Source organism: Rhinatrema bivittatum, unplaced genomic scaffold (assembly GCF_901001135.1).
Source record: "Rhinatrema bivittatum unplaced genomic scaffold, aRhiBiv1.1, whole genome shotgun sequence".
In the NCBI taxonomy this organism is placed as follows: Eukaryota; Metazoa; Chordata; class Amphibia; order Gymnophiona; family Rhinatrematidae; genus Rhinatrema; species Rhinatrema bivittatum.
The window spans coordinates 23,759-46,377 of record NW_021820797.1 but is presented as its reverse complement, the minus strand read 5'-3'; the positions used below and the strand labels follow the sequence as shown (position 1 = coordinate 46,377).

The window sequence follows — 22,619 nt, the reverse complement described above, 5'->3', positions numbered from 1 at the left end:
GATGTAAATATTAAATAGAGCAGCAGAAAGGGCTGAACCTTGAGGTATGCCAGTGTGGAGAGGAAACTAAGAAGATGTATCAGAGTTTAAATGTACTTGCTGAAATCAATTATCTATGTAGGATGAGATCCATGACATGACAGATCTAGAGAAACCAATATACTTAAGGTGAGAAAGTAGATTTTCATGGTTGATGGTATCAAATGCAGCAGATAGATCAAGAAAGATGGATACATAAAATGTCCCAGAGTCATAGCTTAGGTGAATTGTATCGATAAGCGAAGGGATTCAATACTATGGTAGTGGTTAAATCTAAATTGATATTGATCAAGAAAGGAGTGTTCATTGAGATAGCCTTTAGAACTACAGATTCAATGGTTTTAGAAAGGAAAAGGAGGAAATGGGTTGATAGTTGTTGTAGTCAGTTGAGGAGACAGATGGATTCTTTAAAATTGGGGTAACAGCAGAAATTTTCAAGGAGTCTGGCATGGTACCAGTGGCTTGGGATAAGCTGACAATTTGGACGATGGGTAATACAATATCATCTTTGACTAGTTTGAGTAAAACAGTTGAGAAAGGGGTGAAAGCGCAGGATGTGGGTTTCATTTTAGAGATAATGTTAGCAACAAAGTCAAAGGAGTCCCAGGAAAAGCCTGGGTCGGCAAGTGGAATGGGAGTGATACTTGGAGGAAATGAGTCAATCAAATTTTGAATCTTACATTGAAAGTGATTTTCGAAGGATTCACATAGAACATGAGGGGATATGGCTTCCGGGTATTTACACTTAGTTGGGGGGGGGGGGGGGGGGGCAGGTAATAGATTTAATGGTGTTAAATAGTATTTTAGGGTTGTTGTCAGTCTCAATATGTTTAGAATATAATTAATTTTTTTCTGAGTTAACAGCAGCTCTGCAGTGGCAAGTTTAGCTTCAATTACAAGAATTACACCCACATTGCATTACTCAGAAAATAATTCCCCAACATCACAGAGAAACCAGAAGTCAAGAAAAAGGGATTCATTAGGCTCAGGTAGGACCCACAGTCACCCATTCTTGACAGATGGACAGCCAACAGGTACACCCTCCCACTCAAACAGGTCATTAAGAAATTATTTAAAATCCAGGAATACAGTGGGCTCTGGTAGAATTAGACCTGTGATGAGGAGACACACAATGTACCAAATGCAAAAAGAACAAAAAGCCTTCTCTATATTAGAAACTGAAGAAGTTCTTGAGAAAAACATTGAAGTGTTACCAGAAAAGAGAAAACAAACACAATGCATGCAGAATTTCAAGATCCATAACCAAAAGAAAAATCTAATTGAGATGGATAACTCTGTCAACAGTGGCACAACTGCAAAAGGAAAGAGTGAAGTGAATAACAAATCTCAAATAAAATCTCATAAGGAGTCCAGGAAAAGCAACAACCTTAAAGAGAGTACCTGGAAGGCTATGACCACAAATGCTCATAGTTTGGGAAATAAAATCCCAGATCTGCAGGCCCTAATGGCTGAGGCAGAATTGGACATTGTTGCTATCACAGAGACATGGTTCACAGAATCTCATGATTGGGATACAACAATACCAGGCTATAACTTGTTAAGGAAAGACAGAGAGGATAGAAAAGGGGGAGGTGTGGCTCTTTATATCAGAAACAACATCCAAGCATCTGAGCTGCAAGGAAGTTGGGGCAAGGAAGAAGCAATATGGGTCGACCTAAAAAAAGATGACGGAGCATCCATTTATATTGGAGTGGTTTACAGGCCTCCAAACCAAAAGGAAGAGCTGGACAGAGATCTGGTTGAAGACATCCATAAGATAGGTAAGAAGGGAGAAGTGGTGATCGTGGGTGACTTTAATATGCCAGATGTAGACTGGAAAATCCCATCTGCAGAAACTAAAAATAGTAGAGCAATAGTGGATGCCATGCAAGTATCTTTGTTCAAACAAATGGTGTTGGAACCCACGAGAGAAGGAACTATACTCAACTTAGTGCTCACTAATGGAGATAATGTCTCCGATGTCCAGGTGGGCACCCACCTCAGCACCAGTGATCATCAAACGGTATGGTTTAATATCACTAAAAGAATAGGGAAAAGAACCACAAAGACCCGAGTTTTACAGTTCAAAAACACGGACTTTGAGGAAATGGGTAAGAACCTGGAGGAAGAACTAAAAGGATGGGAGAATGAGAGAGATGTGGAGCAGCAGTGGACCAATCTAAAACGAGCAATCACCAAGGCAACTACTCTATATGTTAGAAATGTAAAGAAAAGCAAAAGAAAATTGAAACCTATCTGGTTCTCAAAGGAGGTGGCTGACAAAATTAAAGCTAAAAGAACAGCATTCAAGAAATATAAAAGATCCCAAAGGGAGGAACACAAAGAAGAATATTTGATTCAACTGAGGGAGACAAAGAAATTAATCAAGTTGGCAAAAAGTCAAGCGGAAGAGAGGATTGCCAAGGAGATAAAAAATGGTGACAAAACATTTTTCAGATACATCAGCGAAAAGAGAAAGGTCCAAAGTGGTATAGTGAAATTGAAAGGTGATAATGATCAATGTGTGGAGAGAGACGAAGAAATGGCAGAAATATTAAACAAATACTTCAGCTCTGTGTTCACTAAAGAAGACCCTGGAGAAGGACCATCTCTACACAACAAGAAACTGGAAGGAAATGGAATAGATGAAAATCCTTTTACAGTAGAAAATGTGTGGGAAGAGCTAAAGAACCTTAAAGTGGACAAAGCCATGGGGCCTGATGGGATTCATCCAAGGATATTGAGGGAGCTCAGAGATGTTCTGGCGGGTCCGCTGTGTGACCTGTTCAATAGATCCCTTGAAACGGGAGTGGTGCCGAGTGATTGGAGAAGAGCGGTGGTGGTCCCGCTTCACAAGAGTGGGAACAGGGAGGAGGCTGGCAACTACAGACCGGTTAGCCTCACTTCGGTGGTGGGAAAAGTAATGGAGTCACTGCTGAAAGAGAGAATAGTGAACTATCTACAGTCTGGAGAATTGATGGACCAGAGGCAACATGGATTCACCAGGGGAAGATCCTGTCAAACAAATCTGATTGACTTTTTTGACTGGGTAACCAAGGAATTGGATCGAGGAAGAGCACTCGATATCATATACTTGGATTTCAGCAAAGCTTTTGATACGGTTCCGCACAGGAGACTGGTCAATAAAACGAGAAGCTTGGGAGTGAGTGCCGAGGTGGTGACCTGGATTGCAAATTGGTTGACGGACAGAAGACAATGTGTGATGGTAAATGGAACCTTCTCTGAAGAGAGAGCGGTTTTAAGTGGTGTACCGCAAGGATCGGTATTGGGACCGGTCCTGTTCAATATCTTTGTGAGCGACATTGCGGACGGGATAGAAGGTAAGGTTTGTCTTTTTGCGGATGACACTAAGATCTGCAACAGAGTGGACACACCGGAAGGAGTGGAGAGAATGAGACGGGATCTAAGGAAACTGGAAGAGTGGTCGAAGATATGGCAGCTGAGATTCAATGCCAAGAAGTGCAAAGTCATGCATATGGGGAGTGGAAATCCGAATGAACTGTATTCGATGGGGGGGGAAAGGCTGATGTGCACGGAGCAGGAGAGGGACCTTGGGGTGATAGTGTCTAATGATATGAAGTCTGCGAAACAATGCGACAAGGCGATAGCAAAAGCCAGAAGAATGCTGGGCTGCATAGAGAGAGGAATATCGAGTAAGAAAAGGGAAGTGATTATTCCCTTGTACAGGTCCTTGGTGAGGCCTCACCTGGAGTACTGTGTTCAGTTCTGGAGACCGTATCTACAAAAAGACAAAGACAAGATGGAAGCGGTACAGAGAAGGGCGACCAGGAAGGTGGAGGATCTTCATCGGATGACGTACGAGGAGAGATTGAAGAATCTAAATATGTACACCCTGGAGGAAAGGAGGAGCAGAGGAGATATGATACAGACTTTCAGATACTTGAAAGGTTTTAATGATCCAAAGGCAACGACAAACCTTTACCATAAGAAAAAAATCAGCAGAACTAGGGGTCACGATTTGAAGCTCCAGGGAGGAAGATTCAGAACCAATGTCAGGAAGTATTTCTTCACGGAGAGGGTGGTGGATGCCTGGAATGCCCTTCCGGAGGAAGTGGTGAAGACCAGAACTGTGAAGGACTTCAAAGGTGCGTGGGATAAACACTGTGGATCCATAAAGTCAAGAGGCCGCCAATGAAGAGTGGGTGACTCGCCAGAATGATGGCTACTGCCTGGACACAATACCCTTATTCAATAAACATACACATGGTTACTGTGACTCCAACATCACTCTAAGCTTCAACAGCAAGAGGAAATGTGGAAAAAAGGATTTGCACTCACAAAGCTGGGAGTAGCTGGCTTGTTACGGCGGTTACTACCCCAAACCAAATGTGCCTGATACTTCACTTTCGATGCACATCCAGCATAGCTCTCTGCTCCAACGGCAGGGGAAAAGAAAAACTGATACTTCACGCATACCCAGCATAGCTTCAACGGCAGGGGAGAAGAAAAAAGGATTCACACTCACAAAGCGGGGAGTAGCTGGCTTGTTACGGCGGTTACTACCCCAAACCAAATGTGCCTGATACTTCACTTTAGATGCATATCCAGCATAGCTCTCTGCTTCAACGGCAGGGGAGAAGAAAAACAACCAATAAGGGCTGTATAACATAGTCTGGGTTAAAACAAATAAGCATGGGTGTAGCTTGCTTATTGCGGCGGTTACTACCCCTACTACCCCCTAACTAATCAAGCTTGATATTTCACTTGGATGCAGCTCCATCACTGCTCTCTATATTAATGGTGGGGGAGGAAGGGAAATAGAACCAAGAGCTAAAAGAAACAGATAAGTATGAGAGAAAAAATGTGTGAAGCTTGCTGGGCAGACTGGATGGGCCGTTTGGTCTTCTTCTGCCGTCATTTCTATGTTTCTATGTTTCTATGTTTCTAATTGAGCAAGGGCATTTGAACTGTGTTTTTTCCACTTGTACTCCACTTGGCGTAGTTTTAGTTTATGTATGGTGAGGGTGTGAAAAAAACAATAAGCTAAAAGTCTGCTAGTTATATTGTCACAAATGGTTATTTTTTTATATTTTGATGATTATATTCTATTTTTTATTTTTTATGTAGGACCAACCTATACAAAGCCCTTAACCCAACAGAATAAGGGAAAATCTATGTGAGTCCAATTTAATCTATTTTTTAATTTTTTTTCAATGCCACAAACTAGAGTCATTAATCATTCACCAACATTATAATCAGTGAGTACAGTGAGTTCAAAATAAATCAAATACAAAAAAAGTTCTACTTAGCTTGAAAACTCCAGTAATAAAAAAAAACACCTCGACAAGGATCCTTGTTTCGAGCAATGTCTGCATCAAGAGGTTAATATATCTGCAACACTCATTGATGTTATTTTTTATATTTCGTTGATTATTTTCTATTTTTTATATAGGACCAATCTATAGAAAGCCCTTAACCCCTCAGAATAAGAACAAATCTACGCAGGTCCAATTTAATCTTTTTTTTTTTTCATTGTCACAAACTAGAGTCATTAATCATTCATCAACATGATAATTAGTCAGTATAGTGAGTTCAAAATATTTCAAACACAGAAATGCTGTACTTAGCTTTGAAAACTTAAGTAACAAAACACCATGACAAGGATTCTTGTTTCGAATAATGTCTGCATCAGGTGGTTAATACTCTATCCATAACAATTACTGATGGTCTGTCCTGTCGGTGTTTGAACCAGCACTGAAAAACATGAAGGGTGTGAGTAAACCATGGCCCATAGATAAAGGGCAGGAAACCTTGATGATGATCTCACATTGGATGCAGGGTTCCAGGGAAATGGGCAACAGCTGAAATTGAAAGGAAATACAAAGTAAGCATATACAGCAAAAATCCAAGCAGCAAGCAATGAGTGGAAGGCAGTTGTGTGACTGAGTGTGCCCTTGATGATGATGTCAAAGTGGGGGGTGGTATTCTCGGGGGGAGGTCAGCAGGAGTCCGTAGAAAAAGGCAGGAGCCCTTGATGATAATGTCATAGTGGGGGTAGAGTCCGGGGGGAGGTCATCAGCAGCTCATAGATAAGGGGCAGGAGCCCTTAATGATGATGTCACAGTGGGGGATGGAGTTCCAGGGGTGTTGGCAGCAGTTTGTAAAGAAAGGGCAGGAGCCCTTGATGATGATGTCACAGAGGGGAGTGGGGTTCCAGGTGAGTCAACAGCAGCTCATAGATAAAGGACAGGAGCCCTTGATGATGTCACAGTCGGGAATGGGGTTCTGGGGGGGGGGGGGGGGTCATCAGCATCCTGTAGATAAAGGGAAGGAGGCCTTAATGATGATGACATCACATGGGGGGGGGCTTCCACAAGATGGACTTGGGATCCTGGGAATACTTGAGGTATCAAATATCAAGCCTAAGTGAACCCTGGGGCATTTAAAATGCAACTTTTCTCATCCCCCATCTAGGTTGGGAGACATTTGTCAGAAAAAATGGGGTTTGAACCTAAGGCTCTGGTAGCTGCAAGCTGGAAACCTGTAGCAAAGCAATGAAGAATGCCAGTTTTTGAGGGAGTCAGAGAATAGTATATATTTGAAAGAGCAAGACATACCTCTTCAGGCTCCTCATTGGTCGAGCACTGGGTGTGCCCCAAATTGAGACCAACATATAAGCAGCACCAGGAAGGTATACCTTTGCTGGTCCAACAAATTCCTTGCCATATGCCCCATGGAAACCCTATTCCTCTGGCCTTCAATCCTATTCCTGCCTGACTTATCCCAGATACTCCTAGTCTTGTCCAGTCATCCCGATCTGAGCTGTCCATAAGGGGTTGCAAAGAGGAATGACCATCTTGGGCCCTTCACTTTGGTAGCCATATCCCCAACACTAAAAATTCAGTTGTAAGGCCTCACTTCTCTTGATTCTCCCTGGGACCTGTGCCCTTCTAAGATCAGCCATCCCAGTGACTCCTATTACAGCTCAAGTTCTCCTTGTGACTCCTGTTCTTGATCAAGTCATTCCAGAGACTCCTGCCCAAGTCTTCTCAGCAGCTCCTGTTTTCAACTCCCCATCTACCATCATGCCTACATCACCAGCTCACAGCTCCTGCTCAGCACATGGGCTTTACCACAATTATGGGGTCTAGACCCTCTAGGTACAGTACCTCTTCACTGGGGCAAAACCTGACGTACTGATCCACAGTGAGCTCAGACATAGACACCAACTGCTTAATTTTAGGGCTTGACATTTGATCTATCCACAAGTCAAAGGCATTCATATTGGATACTTCCAATAGGTTAGACAATGAGATCCCCTCCCAAAAAGACTTCAAGGAAATTAATTTTAGATTTTCCCTTCGTTTTTGCCTTAACATGAGAATTTTAAAGATGTTGGGGTAGATTTTACAAATCTACACGTGCGCGTACTTTTGTTCGCGCACCAGGCACGAACAAAAGTACACGGGATTTTATAAGATGCGCGCGTAACCACGTGTATCTTATAAAATCCGGGTTGGCGCGCGCAAGGGGGTGCACATTTGTGAGCCCTGTGCACGCTGCCAGTTCCCTCCGAGGCCGCTCCAAAATCGGAGCGGCCTCGGAGGGAACTTTCCATTCACCCCCCCGCACCTTCCCCTCCCTTCCCTCCCTAACCCACCCCCCTGGCCCTATCTAAACCCCCTCCCTACCTTTATCTTAAAAGTTACTACTGCCTCCGGGCAGTAGTAATGCACGCCCCCAGACCACCCACACACCCCCAAACACACCCCCGATCCTAAGCCACGCCCCTACCACCCCTTTTTGCAAGCCCAGGGACTTATGCGTGTCCCGGGGCTTGTGCGTTCCGCCCGGCCTATGCAAAATAGGCTTGGCGCGCGCAGGGGGGATTTAAAACATAGAAACATATAGAAACATAGAAATGACGGCAGAAGAAGACCAAACGGCCCATCCAGTCTGCCCAGCAAGCTTCACACATTTTTTCTCTCATACTTATCTGTTTCTTTTAGCTCTTGGTTCTATTTCCCTTCCTCCCCCACCATTAATGTAGAGAGCAGTGATGGAGCTGCATCCAAGTGAAATATCTAGCTTGATTAGTTAGGGGGTAGTAGGGGTAGTAACCGCCGCAATAAGCAAGCTACACCCATGCTTATTTGTTTTAACCCAGACTATGTTATACAGCCCTTATTGGTTGTTTTTCTTCTCCCCTGCCGTTGAAGCAGAGAGCTATGCTGGATATGCATCTAAATTGAAGTATCAGGCACATTTGGTTTGGGGTTACGCACGTACCTTATGCGCGTAACCCTTTTAAAATCCGGCCCAAAATTTCTAGGGATCATCCATATTAACAGCCAAACAGATCACTGTGGGTGGCAGCCATCTTGGATATTGTTCATCCTATTTTTTTAGCCTCTTTCCTTTGTCACACTTGCTCCAAGCATATAAAGAATTGCTCAGTAAGGATCTGCATTTATTTGAAACAACATAAAGAATGTCAACAACATTGTCTATGTTGTTCTTGTCATTTTAGGTTTTCTCTTCTTTCAGTTTTAGCACATACTTAATAAATAAAACAAATAAAAAGAGAAATTATAACAATAAAAATTGACCCCCAAATGGCTCAAAATGACATGAAATAACATTGTTTGGCCTCTACCCCCATATTGCTCAGTTTGATCTTACTCACTCATTTCTGTTCTATAATTGCAGGGAAGATTGGGTTCAAAATGCTCAGAACTATTAGTAAGCTAAATTCCAATGAAAATAACCAGAATAGATCATTTCTTTGTATTTCAGCATGAACTGAATCCATGTTGTGGTCATGCTTTCCTATTCTAGATTGTTTGAGAAAGCAATCTTCTAAAATCACTGACTTGAAGAGTGTTAAATAAAAAATAAAATCATGCTAATCTTTACTAAGGGCCAGATTTTGAATTGTTTACGTACGTGGCCGGGCCTTACGTGCTCCGGGCCAATATTCAAAAGGCTTAGCCACGCATGTAAACCCCCGGGATGCGTGTAAGTCCCAGGGTTATCGAAAGGGGCAGTCCAGGAGGTGGGGCGGGACGGGGCTAGAGGCGCCGGGCACAACGGCCATTTGCTGCTGTGCTCAGAAGCAGGAGCAAAATGTAGGATAAAGAATGTGGGGGGATTTAGGTTAGGGATGGGGGGAGGGCAGGATAGGGGAAGGGAAAAGGAGGTTAGGCTAGGAGGGTTGGGAAGTTCCCTTGAGGGGAACTGGGGAAGGCCCCGATGCGTCACCATGCAAATTTGCATAATTATTCCCTCCCCTTGAGCGAGCTGACCCATGCACGCACTAGCGCGCACATGTTATAAAATTGCGCGTCCATGTGTGTGCACCAGGTAGTGCGTGCGAAATGTTTTAAAATCTACCCCTAATTCTTTTGCTTATTATTTCTATAGCACTATATTATAATGTACATATACATTTAAAAGATATTCCTTGCTTGATGAAACTTATAATCTAGCCAATACAACAAAACTATAGAGCCGAACCAATTTAGAGGATCAATTACCATGCCAATATTTTTTATTGTTGGAGGGATAAAATATTGCTGTGGCATTCCATTGTTAATTGGCCATTCCTTGCAAAAATATTGAGGTGGTATTCCTGTGATTTTTCCACAAGAAAAAATATTGCAGAGATATGTGAAATATTGCGCAATGGTGGACCCCTTTGTCCGAGGCCACCATAGTCTCAAAGGGCTGGCAGTGGCCCAAAATGCCCCTTTAACTATGTCAAATACCCCATCAAGGAAGAACTCACCCATCCACCCCGCTATCTGTGAAGGTGGCCCATAGTTAAAGAAATTTTAAAAATTGCTCAAAATGTCATATGATCATGCCTAACTCCTTCCAAACCCTCCCCTTTAAAGAAAATGCTCCCCCAGCTTCAACCCTCTCTGGGTGCTTCCCCTGAAGGCATCCTAGCCGCACACCTTCCAGTCCCTGGCCCTGTCATACATTAGAAGAACTTCCTACTGTGTAGTTAGTTGCCCTGCAGCCCCAGAAAGCTCCCTTAAGTTAAGTCCCTGGTGTCTAGTGAACAACCCACTCATCAGACCTTACCTTCTAGTTCACCACTCCGTATACCTTTGATGACATCCCAGGTATCTAGTGAGGCCCAGAGTGCATTCTAGAGTCTGGGCCAGTCGACACCACTCTTTCAAAATGGCACTAGCTGATTTTTGCCACATCACATGACAATGATATTGCATATGTCATTTCTTGTTGTCTTCAAAACACAACAATAGAAAAAAACAAAAAATTAATGGACAGATTTTCGAACCTCAGGCTGTGCGCACACAGAGACCATTTCAGAAATAGCCCGGCCACGTGCGCATTTCTTGCTATGCGCAGAAGTGCCAGGCCATCGAAAAGGGGCTGGCCGGGGGCGGGGTCTGGGTGAGGTGGGGGTCTAGCCGGGACAGCGCCATTAGATGCTGGAGTGCAGAATTTACTTCTGCTGCAAAGGAGCAGTAAGTAAGAAAACAAAAAATGTACACTAGCTAGGTAGGAGTTAGGAGTCAGGGAGGAGAGGGAAAAAAGGAGACAGAGTAGGAAGGGAAAATCCTACTCATGTCGCCATGCCTATTTTTGTAAAACCCTCCCCCCATGCGGACGCCGACATTAACATCGGCTGCACATGTGCACGCGGGAACCATATTTATAATATGCACACAGCAATGCGTGCAGGTTATAAAATTGGTGCGTCCATGTGCACATACCGGGAACCATGCACACATGGGCGTGCGCCTGCGGGTTTTAAAATTGACCTTTTAATGTTTTGTCTTTTCTCATTTAATGTGCACTATGTCTGCATAGTGCACACTATTCAGATACAATGCACACAATTTCCACAACTTAGCAAATTTTAAAAAAATAAGGGAAAACATTAACGAAAATAAAAATCAACCCCCAAACGACATGATATCATTTTTTGGCCTGCACACCCCTAGTGCTAAGATCCTTGATAACATTTTAGTGAGCAGATGGTAAACTATAATATTTAAGCTCATGCTAATGATCATAATCTGTTAAAAATTAAAGTATAATGAGCTCATGTGAATTATCTTCTTATTCACTAATTAGCAACCACATGCTATCTCCCAAAATGTACCACCCAATCTGGACCACATGTTAGGCACTGACTGCACATACTATAAAAGCCACCTTCTTGCCAGAGGCAATTTATTGCAGACATGGGTTTTTTTGTTTTTTGCAGAAGGAAATGCAGAGATATTCTGTGGGGACAGGCACTGAAGGGGATGATTAAGGCTGGGTGGGTTAAACATTGATGGAAAGGTGGATTGAGCAGAGGAGCAGAGAATAAACTAAAGACTGAATGAGAGAGAATAGAAAGCACCAGATATTTAACAAGTATACCCATAAACACACACACACACACGCAATGTAAAGAAAACATTTGGAAATTTTGTGGGGATGAGCAGGCCCAATATTTTCATTTTGGATCATTTTAATTTTGAAAGCCTGGCACGTGCATCAACTAGAAGTTGTGTGAAGAAGTCGAGCTTACATGCACTGACCACATTTTAAAAGCTCCCAGATATGCACATTAAGGACTAGATTTTCTAACCTACGCACGGGTGGAGATTTGTGCGCACAACCCAGCGCATACAAATCTATGCCCGATTTTATAACATGCACCTTGCACGCACCGAGCCCTAGGGGAGCCCCGATGGCTTTCCCCGTTCCCTCCGAAATTGGAGCGGCCTTGGAAGGAACTTTCCTTTCGCCACCCCCCCCCCCCCCGCACCTTCCTCTCCCTTCCCTTATCTTACCCACCCCCCAGCCCTACCTAAATCCCCCCTACCTTTATTATTTAAGTTGCGCCTGCCTCTGGGCAGGTGTAGGTTGAGCGCGCTGGTTGGCGATCCTCTGGCCATGCCCCGCCCCAGACCGCCCACTCTCCGCCCCTTTTTTCAAGCCCCTGGACATTCGCGCATCCCGGGGCATGCACGCGTTGCCAAGCCTATGCAAAATAGGCTCAGTGCGTGCAGGAGCGGGTTTTCGGCGTTATGCGCGTAACCCCGAAAACCCGCCCCAATGTGTCTCCCATCCTGTTTGAAGGAGGGACCTCGGCTGTCTTCAACATTCATATACTGAAACATGCTGGTTACTGATCCGTTAAAGGGGTACCTCAGCCTGTGATTTCCAATTTTTTTTTATCAGGACCAAAGAACTCTGTACCTGTTTAGTGTTTAACCTTCACACTCCCTCTTCAGTATAACCATATTTACAGTGCGTGTTTATGAAATATTTAAAACAGTTCTAGCTCTGTCTGTTTCACTCTATTTCCTTCATGCTAGCGAAGGACAAGATGGCTACCATTTTGACCTACCACAAAAATGGCCATGGCATTTGCATAGGATTTCTAAAGATTAGAACAATCAGGGCTTGGTGGCAATGAAGTGTGGATCAGAAAAGCAAAGGGAATTGAATGGCACTCTCTCAATCTGATGACACAGCCGGAGAAAAAGGAAGCTTTACTTTACCTGAAATTTTTACTTTTGGCTTAGATGTTGTACATCTCCTCTCCATCTGTCACAGTAAATGCAGAAAAATGTTTTATCTGCTGTTATAATCAAAACAGTATTAAGACAGGATGACACATTTTTATTATTAAGGAAACACTCTTCTAGCATAAAATGCTGAATATGACCCTGTACGTGATGCTCTAAAAAGAAAATATCTGAGCAATATACATTTTCCAAGATGGATCACTGCTTTCCACATTCTCTTTCAGTAGTAATTTATTTCCTACAAGGCGCTGATCCTTGCTTGTAACCTTGAACCCCTGGTCAGTAAATAATCACTGAATTCCCTCTTTAGCTCTTCTTGTTAAAGCAGTTAAGTTTAATATCTGTCCAAACCTCTAGAAATATTCGTGATTTATAGATTCTACAACACTTCACTGTGTGTTACAGTTTATGGCAATTTGTGTCATTAAACAGATTACACAAATTGCCATTAACGGATGTAATGTACTATGCAAAGCTGAAAGCATGAAGAGAATGCTATTTTTTGTTTTCTCTTCTGCATGTTTGCATTGCTTTATAGCATATTTTCCCGATTAAGTTAATGAAAATGTGCATCATTAGGGTGTACTGAATATATATTTTTTTTTATTCTACAATTTCTTGTCCTTTTATTGCTTCTTTGGTGTTTTTTTTTTAACCCCCATCACTGGCATACCTTTCCTCTAAATTAACCAGCAAATCAGGTGAGACCTTGTCAGTGTCATTGATATGCTTGAAAATTGACTGCTAGGGTATACCATGCCATGGTCTCTCATTCTATCCTCTGGGAGAGAGCAAATTATCTCTGATGTGTGCTCAGCTGAAGAATACCCAAGAGAAGGAAATGTATGTAGTTTGCTACCAGTGAATACAATGTAGGGAACAGTAATATATGCATGCATTCTTAACTCACAGAGGATGACAGCTCACTCTGGAGTGATTTTATCCAAAAATAAAGGGAAGGGTTGACATTACCATACTCATTCTCTATGCTATCTCTAAGAATGCAATACATTAACCTTAATAACGGTTTTGCTCTACTTGCTGGATCATATTTATGGGCTTCCTTATTTTTATTGAAGAATGTGTATATTCATTCCTGAAAAATGGAATTCATTCCTTCTCGTTCAATAATCCATACAGTACCATTACGATACGATTGTTATTTTTACCCATATCGCCTCTAATATTCTGAACATACAGCTCCATAGTGCAGCAGCTTCCCAGAGACCAAACAATCTATGCAGTTGCCTCTTTCAAAGGAGATGACTATTTTCGAAACTATTTTACTCAATTCAATAGGGATTGAGGCACATAAAATGCCTGTCTGAAAATTGCACGCGGAATCTTAACTACGTTTAGGAGATGAATTCCTGAAGGCATGTGTTGGATCGGGGGTCAATAAACAAAACACGTGGGCTGTATTTGTGTGATTTTCTGAAGAAACTCTACCAAATAAAAAGCAGGTGAAATGTCCACAGGTACTTTGGTGCCTGCAGCTTGTCTCAAAGTGAAAGTGCATGCATACCTTCTCTTGGAAAACTGGTGGGAAAAGGGTGCATGGACTTTGTTACAATGTGGGCTCTTTGAATATTGCCCCCCCTCCCCCAAAAGTGCAGTCATCTTGGGATCATGGACAATAAGTTGCTATCATATTGAGCTTACTAACCAAACCCCACAACCAAAAAGACCACAAAACAGCAGCATTTAACGGAAAGATTAAATTGGAGGTGTCTGTGGGGGGAGGAGAATTCCTGAGCATTTCCATGCCCAATAGCCATGAAACTGGAACCAAAGTCAATAATTGTCCCATAGTTGCTCAAATATTGAATGGTCCATTATAAAGATTTTGAAATAATGTACTTTTTTTTTTTTTAATTTTACTGGACAGCAATACTTTTTAAAGGACATTGTAAAAGATGTTGTGTTACAGCACATGAGCGTTTGAGACCAAACAGGTCCCTTCTTCAAGTACCATCAGCATTGCGCTTTTTTTTTTTTTTCTTTTCAGCTGGGTAAATTGCCAATTCAGGCAATGGTTAACTGTGAGATCTTATTTATTTATATAGTTACACTTTTCGCTTCATTGCCAAAAAAGTAGTTTGAGGTGGAGCAAAACAATCAAATACAATAAAATTTAAAAACAGACAACATGAAATCTAAAATCATATAAATTTAACATCAAACAAAGAGACTTTCAAGTGTTTGAGGACTTTGGATTTGTAGTATCAGCCCTTTTGGTTGGCAGGTTGCATATATGGGTGTAGATCTTCAAATACAGCCAGTTAAGTGAATTTGCCGGGAAAGACTTTTCTGGCTAACCCACAAGGGATATTCTGCAGCATGGCTATGCCACTGAATATTCCCAAATAAATAGTAGTTAGCAGGATAAATCTTATTCGGCTAACTTTAGATCTGCTATTGAGTAAGTCTAACTTAAGAACATAAGAACATAAGAAATTGCCATGCTGGGTCAGACCAAGGGTCCATCAAGCCCAGCATCCTGTTTCCAACAGAGGCCAAACCAGGACACAAGAACCTGGCAATTACCCAAACACTAATCTGGTTATCTTAAAGGGATACGTTTGAATATCACTACTTAACCAGATAACTGCTTGATTCACTAAGGGGTAGATTTTAAAAGAAGCGCGATCAGCCTACTTTTGCTTGCGCATCAGACTCAAGCAAAAGTACGCTGGATTTTAGTAGATACGCGTGGAGCCGCGCGTATCCACTAAAATCCTGGATCGGCGCGCGCAAGGCTATCGATTTTGTATAGCCTGCGCGCGCCGAGCCGCGCTGCCACCCCCCGAAATCGGAGCGGCCTCGGAGGGAACTTTCCTTTGCCCTCCCCTCACCTTACCCTCCCTTCCCCTACCTAACCCACCCACCCGGCCCTGTCTACACCCCCCCTTACCTTTGTCGGGGGATTTACGCCTCCCGGAGGGAGACGTAAATCCCGCGCGCCAGCGGCCTGCTGCGCGCCGGGCCGCGCCCTGGGGGCGGGTACGGAGGGCGCGGCCACGCCCCGGACCGCCCCGGGCCGTAGCCACGCCCCCGTACCCGCCCCCCAAAACGCTGCCGACACGCCCCCGAAACGCCGCGACGACCGGGCCCGCCCCCCCGACACGCCCCCCTCCGAAAACCCCGGGACGTACGCGAGTCCCGGGGTCTGCGCGCGCCGGTAGGCCTATGTAAAATAGGCTTACCGGCGCGCAGGGCCCTGCTCGCGTAAATCCGCCGGGTTTTGGGCGGATTTTACGCGAGCAGGGCTCTGAAATCCGCCCCTAAGGCTTTTCTCCCATTGCGTGTCTATGGGAAAATACCTTGATGAATCAGTCCCTTATAATAAAGCTCTGGAATTTGTTGCCAGAGGATGTGGTTAGTGCAGTTAGTTTAGCTGGGTTAAAAAAAGGTTTGGATAATTTCTTGGAGGAAATGTCCATTAACGGCTATTAATCAAGTTTACTTAGGGAATAGCCACTGCTATTAATTGCATCAGTAGCATGGGATCTTCTTAGTGATTGGGTAATTACCAGGTTCTTGTGGCCTGGTTTGGCTTCTGTTGGAAACGGGATGCTGGGTTTGGTCTGACCCAGCATGGCAATTTCTTATCTTCTTATGTTCAGGATAAATAGCTTCTTCTCAGAATGCCTGTATCCCACTCACCACTTATCCGGCTAACTACTTAAGCCAGATAAGTAATTAACCAGCTAAGTGGTGGCCATTGAATATTGGCCTCATTATACATTTTACACTGTTCTGAAATGCTACAAATTTTGACCTCTCTGGGAAATTGAGTATAAAATCAGTTTGATTTTCAAAGGTTTTGTCTGGGTAACTTTTGGAGTTACCCAGATAAATCTTAAAATTTGAATTTCCTGCCCCTTTCACCGGTTGAAATTTTATCTGGATAAATCATTGCCCAGCTAAAATTTAGCCAGATTAAAAGAGGGAGAAAGAGTGTGTGGAAGGTGTTGGGGAGGAAAGCCTTTTCAGTGGTGCAACTAAAATATATCTCTCTAGCACAGATTTCCATAGGGATGTGCATTCGTCTTGGTTCGGCCACCCCGAAAAATGATGCAAAATTTTGGGAAAATTCACTCCAAGATGAGATTTGGGTAAGGTTCTCTCAACCTAGCTTGATGGACTCTCTACCTGGGTAACATCAAGCTAGGTTGAGAGAACATTGCCCAAATCTCATCTTGGAGTGAGTTTCCTCACTCCGAAGGCCAGCAAATCTTCACAAGAGACCACTGTTCTGTTCGTAGGTATCACATAGAATGTCAAAGTGGCCCCTAACCCCCTACACTCTTACCTAATCCCCACCTCGAGTTACTAAGTGGCCCTACCATAGGGATACAAATACCTACCTATGGGCCATGATATTATAGCCAGTCTCTCTCTCCCAGGATCATTAAACATGGTCCCCCAGTGGTTGAATGCAGGAAATACAACAGGTCTGGCACTTATCACAGATTCTGAAATGGTATTGCAATTTGTGCTAACATAGCTCTTCACACAGGTAATTAGCAATACATGCTATATTAACATGCCCCTTTTGCTATCGCATGCGGTACTTATCGCATTTTGATAAATCCAGGCCTAAGAAATCAAGTTCTTTTGAAAATATAAGGATTATGTTAATAGACTTGTCCTTAGAAATGGTCTGGCTTCTCCATAGAAGTGGTTTTATTTTTTCTCAAAAAGAGAGTATTCAGGTAACAGGAGGGAATGATTCTGCCCATAATAAAACTAGTCAGTGTTTCATTGAACTGGTTGAGCTGGAGTACTTGCCCTGACTTTAAGTCAGTTGTTTAAAATTTAATACTAGGGGAAACACCCCTAAAATGGCCGGCTGAGAAGCCATGCTGGCGAGAAGCTCCTGACGTTTCCCTTGTTTAAGCTTACCTTATGCCACACACGAAGCGCAAAGCGAGGGTACAGGGAGGAAAAAAGTACCTCTACCCTGTTGGATTCTATACAACTCCACATAGGGAGTTTTTTTGTGTCTCAACCACCACAGGACGCCGAGTGAGCAGGTCAATGAAGGGACGGCAAGGGAACATCTTTAAGCCATGGATCTCCTATCAGACCAGCACCACCAGGTCGGGGCGAGGAACAAAGACATTGGTGACTGCAGAACCATCAGGTGAATCCCAAGGAGGGATAGGCACGGTCTGGAAGAGTTTAACACCTGTAGGACTTACCATCGTGGGCGAATCGACAGCCCCTCCAGAGTATTGGATGTGAGGGACTGAGGAATGTCGGAATGCTGAGTCATCTGGCCTGGGTAATGTTGCCAATGTAGCAGAGAGAGGAGGAGGAGAGGGTTCCGGAAACTGTAAAGCTGGAAAGTATATTGCAGTCTTCTTCAGAAGTGACACTTTTCACTATTTGGATTGCATTGCAATCATTGGAAAAATCTATAATTGTACTCACTGAAAAGTTGTTGATACTAAAAATCAAGTACTTCAGAATACAAATGGATTGATTCAACAAAATAGTTGCTTATTAGAAATTCAACAAAATAGTTGCTTATTAGAAATCAAACACCTCCTTACCAGCTTAAACCTAGTCCTTAATGCGTCGAAAACGGAATATCTCCTTATAGCACCTGAAAACAACATCACGCTCTCAAAGCCACCTACCCTCCTACAAACCACCCATGTAAGAGATCTAGGAGCCATCCTAGATAACCGTCTTAACCTCAAACCATTCATAAACCGAACTACAAAAGACTGCTTCCACAAATTACATATTCTGAAAAGAATAAAGCCACTTTTCCACGCGCAAGATTTTAGATCAATCCTGCAAGCAATAATCTTCTCCAAACTAGATTATTGCAATTCTCTACTACTAGGCCTCCCAGCTTCTTACACCAAGCCTTTACAAATGGTACAGAACACAGCAGCTAGAATACTTACAAACTCCAGGAAAATCGACCATATCTCCCCCATCCTCAAAGACCTTCATTGGTTACCGATCCACTTCAGAATTATGTACAAAAACCATCATGATTATCTACAAGAACATCCATCAACACACTCAACTTGACTTACAAATCCCTTTTAAAAAATACACAGCCGCCAGACCCATCAGGGAACATTACAAGAATCACTTCAGGTACCTCATGCCAAAACTTACCAACATAAATCCTACAGTTCAAGAGCTCTTTCATCAGCAGGTCCAATCCTTTGGACTCCATCCCCACCGGACTTAAGACAAGAACCATGCGCTCCAACTTTTAGGAAGAGACTAAAAACGTGGCTTTTTAAAAAAGCGTTCCCAGAACTGGATTAAATTCCCCACCCATCAGCACAAACACAAAGTTAGTGAACTGTAATAAACCCACTAACTTCATACGCAGTCACAGCATCTTATTATTATAATTCACAACAGCATCATATTTGATCATTTTTGCTACTCATCTATATTTTTATAATACTATACATATTTATTAATTGATACAGTTGGCTAAAATGTTAATATTCTTCCTTCAATTTCCTCCCCCTTTCAGATCCTAGTTATTTTTCCTTGTTTTTTGTAACTTCTCACATCCTAAATATTGTTATTATATCTGTTAAGTTTCATTCTATATGTGACGTTGAATTGGGAAATGTTTTACTATGTTACTCTCTGCCTTTACTCACATTGTTAATTGTAAACCGGGTTGATGTGATTCCTATCATGAAACTCGGTATAATAAAAATAATTAATAAATAAATAAATAAATAAATAAATAAATAAATAAAATTCAAAACTTGAGTTGGTGGAGGGACGATTGAAGGAAGTAGAAAAAATACAAGTTAAATTAGTACAGAAGGAGACAGAGGTGGATAAGAGACTTGAGAAAATAAAAAATAATATGAGATCACACAATTTAAGATTCTTAAATTTTCCAGTTTTGAGGAATATTTCCCCTGTTATGTAACTCAGATCTTGAAAATTACGGAGGAGTTAAAACCTGTAGTGACAAAAGCATTTTTACCTTCCATATACTGAATCTAATCATGAAAACATGGAGGAACAAATATTACCTGATTTAACTACGCTGCTTGAATCCTCACAAGAAATGGTGGTGACACAAAGGAGACCGTTATTGATCTCCTTTGCATTCCTTATGGACCAAAATAACATATTCAAACATTTCTTCAGAAATAGTTAAGCCATTTTCTTTGGGCAAAAAATATGGGGGTAGATTTTTTAAAACTGCGCAATCGCGTACTTTTGTTTGCGCAGCAGGCGCAAACAAAAGTATGCTGGATTTTATAAGATACGCGCGTAGCCGCGCGTATCTTCTAAAATCCTGGATTGACGCGCGCAAGGCTGCCGATTTTGGGCAGCTGGTGCGCGCCGAGCCGCGCAGCCTGCCTCCGTTCCCTCCGAGGCCGCTCCGAAATCGGAGCGGCCTCGGAGGGAACTCTCTTTCGCCCTCCCCTCACCTTCCCCTCCCTTCCTCTACCTAAACCACCCCCCCGGCCCTATCTAAACCCCCCCTACCTTTATCCATGGATTTACGCCTCCCGGAGGGAGACGTAAATCCACACGCGCCAGCGGGCTGCTGGCGTGCCGAGACCCGACCCGGGGGCAGTTCTGGAGGGCGCGGCCACGCCCCCGGAACGCCCCGGCCCGAAACCATGCCCCCGGGCCCGCCCCCGAAACGTCACGCCCCGCCCCCAAAATGTCGCATCGTTCGGCCCCACCCCCGACACGCCCCCTTCCAAAAACCCCGGGACCTACGCACGTCCGGGGTTCTGCGCGTGCCGGTGGCCTATGGAAAATAGGCTCGCCAGCGCGCAAGGCCCTGCTCACGTAAATCCGGGCGCTCCCGGACCCCCGCTGGACTTTTGGCAAGTCTTGTGGGGGTCAGAAGGGTCCCCAAGAATTGCCAAAAGCCCCTGGTGGTCCAGTGGGGGTCCGGGAGTGATCTCCTGCACTCGGGCCATCGGCTGCCAGTAATCAAAATGGCGCCGATAGCCTTTGCCCTTACTATGTCACAGGGGCTACCAGTGCCATTGGTCAGCCGCGGTCACATGGTAGGAGCACAAGATGGCGCGGGCCATCCAGTGCTCCTACCATGTGACAGGGTCCGGCCAATGGCACGGATACCCTGTCACATGGTAAGGGCAAAGGGCCATCGGCGCCATTTTGATTAGTGGCAGCCGACGGCCCGGGAGTGGGAGATAACTCCAGGGACCCCCACTGGACCACCAGGTACCTGGGGGGTTGGGAGGGTGGGGGAAGCTAAGGTATTAGTTTTAAAAGGTCGGGGTGGGTTTTTTGTTTATCGGCTCGGGCGCAGTCGATAAACAAAACCGCAATCGGGCCCGATGAAAAAAAAAACACATCAAGCCCAGTATGGCATTTTCTTATGTTCTTATGTTCTTATGTCTTTACTATGTTTGCAGCTCATGCTGACCCAGAGTAAATGGGACCAGTTGCCACAGCCAGCGAGGTAGGCAGCACAGAAGTGGAGCAGCAGCTGATATCTTTGTTTATTAGTTTCCCTGTGGTTTAGTAACTCTGCAATACTAATATCACTTAGAAATGAATATCGTGATACCGACTGGCTGGTTTTTTTTAATGTATTTTTTATTGAAATTTAATAAATTATTTTCAAGAAATTACACATCTTGATTTGAAATCACAGATACAATATAATAGCCAAAAATTGTAAAGTACATACTTAAATATACAGAGAAAAATATATACTAGGAAAAAAGAAATATATTCTAAGGCAAGCTATTGGTATCTCAACCAAAGTCCACAATATTGGATCCAAGGGTAGAACCTGAGGAAAAAAAAAATTGTACCAAAACAATTTGAGATAGGAAAAAGGAATTGTTGTACAGGGTGCAATTACTTCACTAGTGGACTTGTGTCATATTTTACACTCACTCAGCAGAGATTGGAAAGGAGCTACCAACTAAAGGCATTTTATCGGCAAGAAAAGCCAAAAGCTGATTTGGTTAGAAAAAAATATACGATAGACCAAGATATTTTACAAGGCACTTACAAGGAATCTTTAACAAAAACATAGCTCCTATCTCAATGCCCCTAGGTCTTAACAGCAGAAACTATTTCCTTCTTTTTTGCATTGATCTAGAAAGATCTGGAAAAATATTAACTTTATACCCCAAAAAGATTTTTGTATGATGCCAGAAAAACATTTTTAACATCCATTCCTTGTCTGCTTCAAGCAGAAACGAGACTACCAATGTGAAGAACAATAGAGTCCTTCTGAGACGTTTCCAAGATTTCTGTTAAGTTTAACTGCGGAGAAGTAATAGGTGTTATATTTTGAATTCCTTTTGGATCTAAAGGCACCTTATCTTGCGCGCCCCGTCCGTGCCCGGCCCATGCATGGGCCTGCTCATCTTGATAACTCCTCTGCATGTCATGTGTAGGCCTCCCCATCGGCAGCCGCGAGCTCCGCTAGGCCTCGGCGTACCGCGGTGGTGGTCGCTGGGCCTTCCACTGCGCACCAGGCCTTACGCCGGAGTACTGCGTCTCCAGTGGCGTCGGCCATGCCCCTATGTGCTAGAGATGTGAATCGTGTCATCGATCGTCTTAACGATCGATTTCGGCTGGGAGGGGGAGGGAATCGTATTGTCGCCGTTTGGGTTTTTAAAATATCGTGAAAATCGTTAAAATCGTGAACTGGCACACTAAAACACCCTAAAACCCACCCCGACCCTTTAAAATAAATCCCCCACCCTCCCGAACCCCCCCAAAATGCCTTAAATTACCTGGGGGTCCAGCGGGGGTCCGGAACGACCTCCTGCAATCGAATCGTGTTGTCTTCGGCTGGCGCCATTTTGCAAATGGCGCCATTTTGCAAAATGGCGGCGCAAAGTGGAAGCTTGAACCCACAAGCCTTGAATTAATTCTTAGAAGTGCTAGTGTGGGGGCTTGAACCCATGAACTTAGGATCAAAGTCTTTTATTGAATATATGGAAGGATCAGAGTCTCTTCACCATAGACATTGCACCACATGCCAAGGCAAGGAAGCATACGCAGGGACTTCCTAATATA

At 43.5% G+C, this 22,619-nt stretch overlaps 1 long non-coding RNA gene across 1 annotated transcript in view; it reads right to left on the bottom strand.

The window, feature by feature from the left end:
- Positions 1-5,202: 5,202 nt before the first annotated feature.
- The window catches only part of LOC115082142, a 32,669-nt gene continuing 15,252 nt past the window's right edge, over positions 5,203-22,619 (bottom strand). The window contains exons 2-3 of the long non-coding RNA XR_003854086.1: positions 12,558-12,603; positions 5,203-5,882 (exon numbers count right to left, since the gene is read on the bottom strand). This is a non-coding gene — a long non-coding RNA (uncharacterized LOC115082142). The remainder of the gene's footprint in view (positions 5,883-12,557; positions 12,604-22,619) is intronic.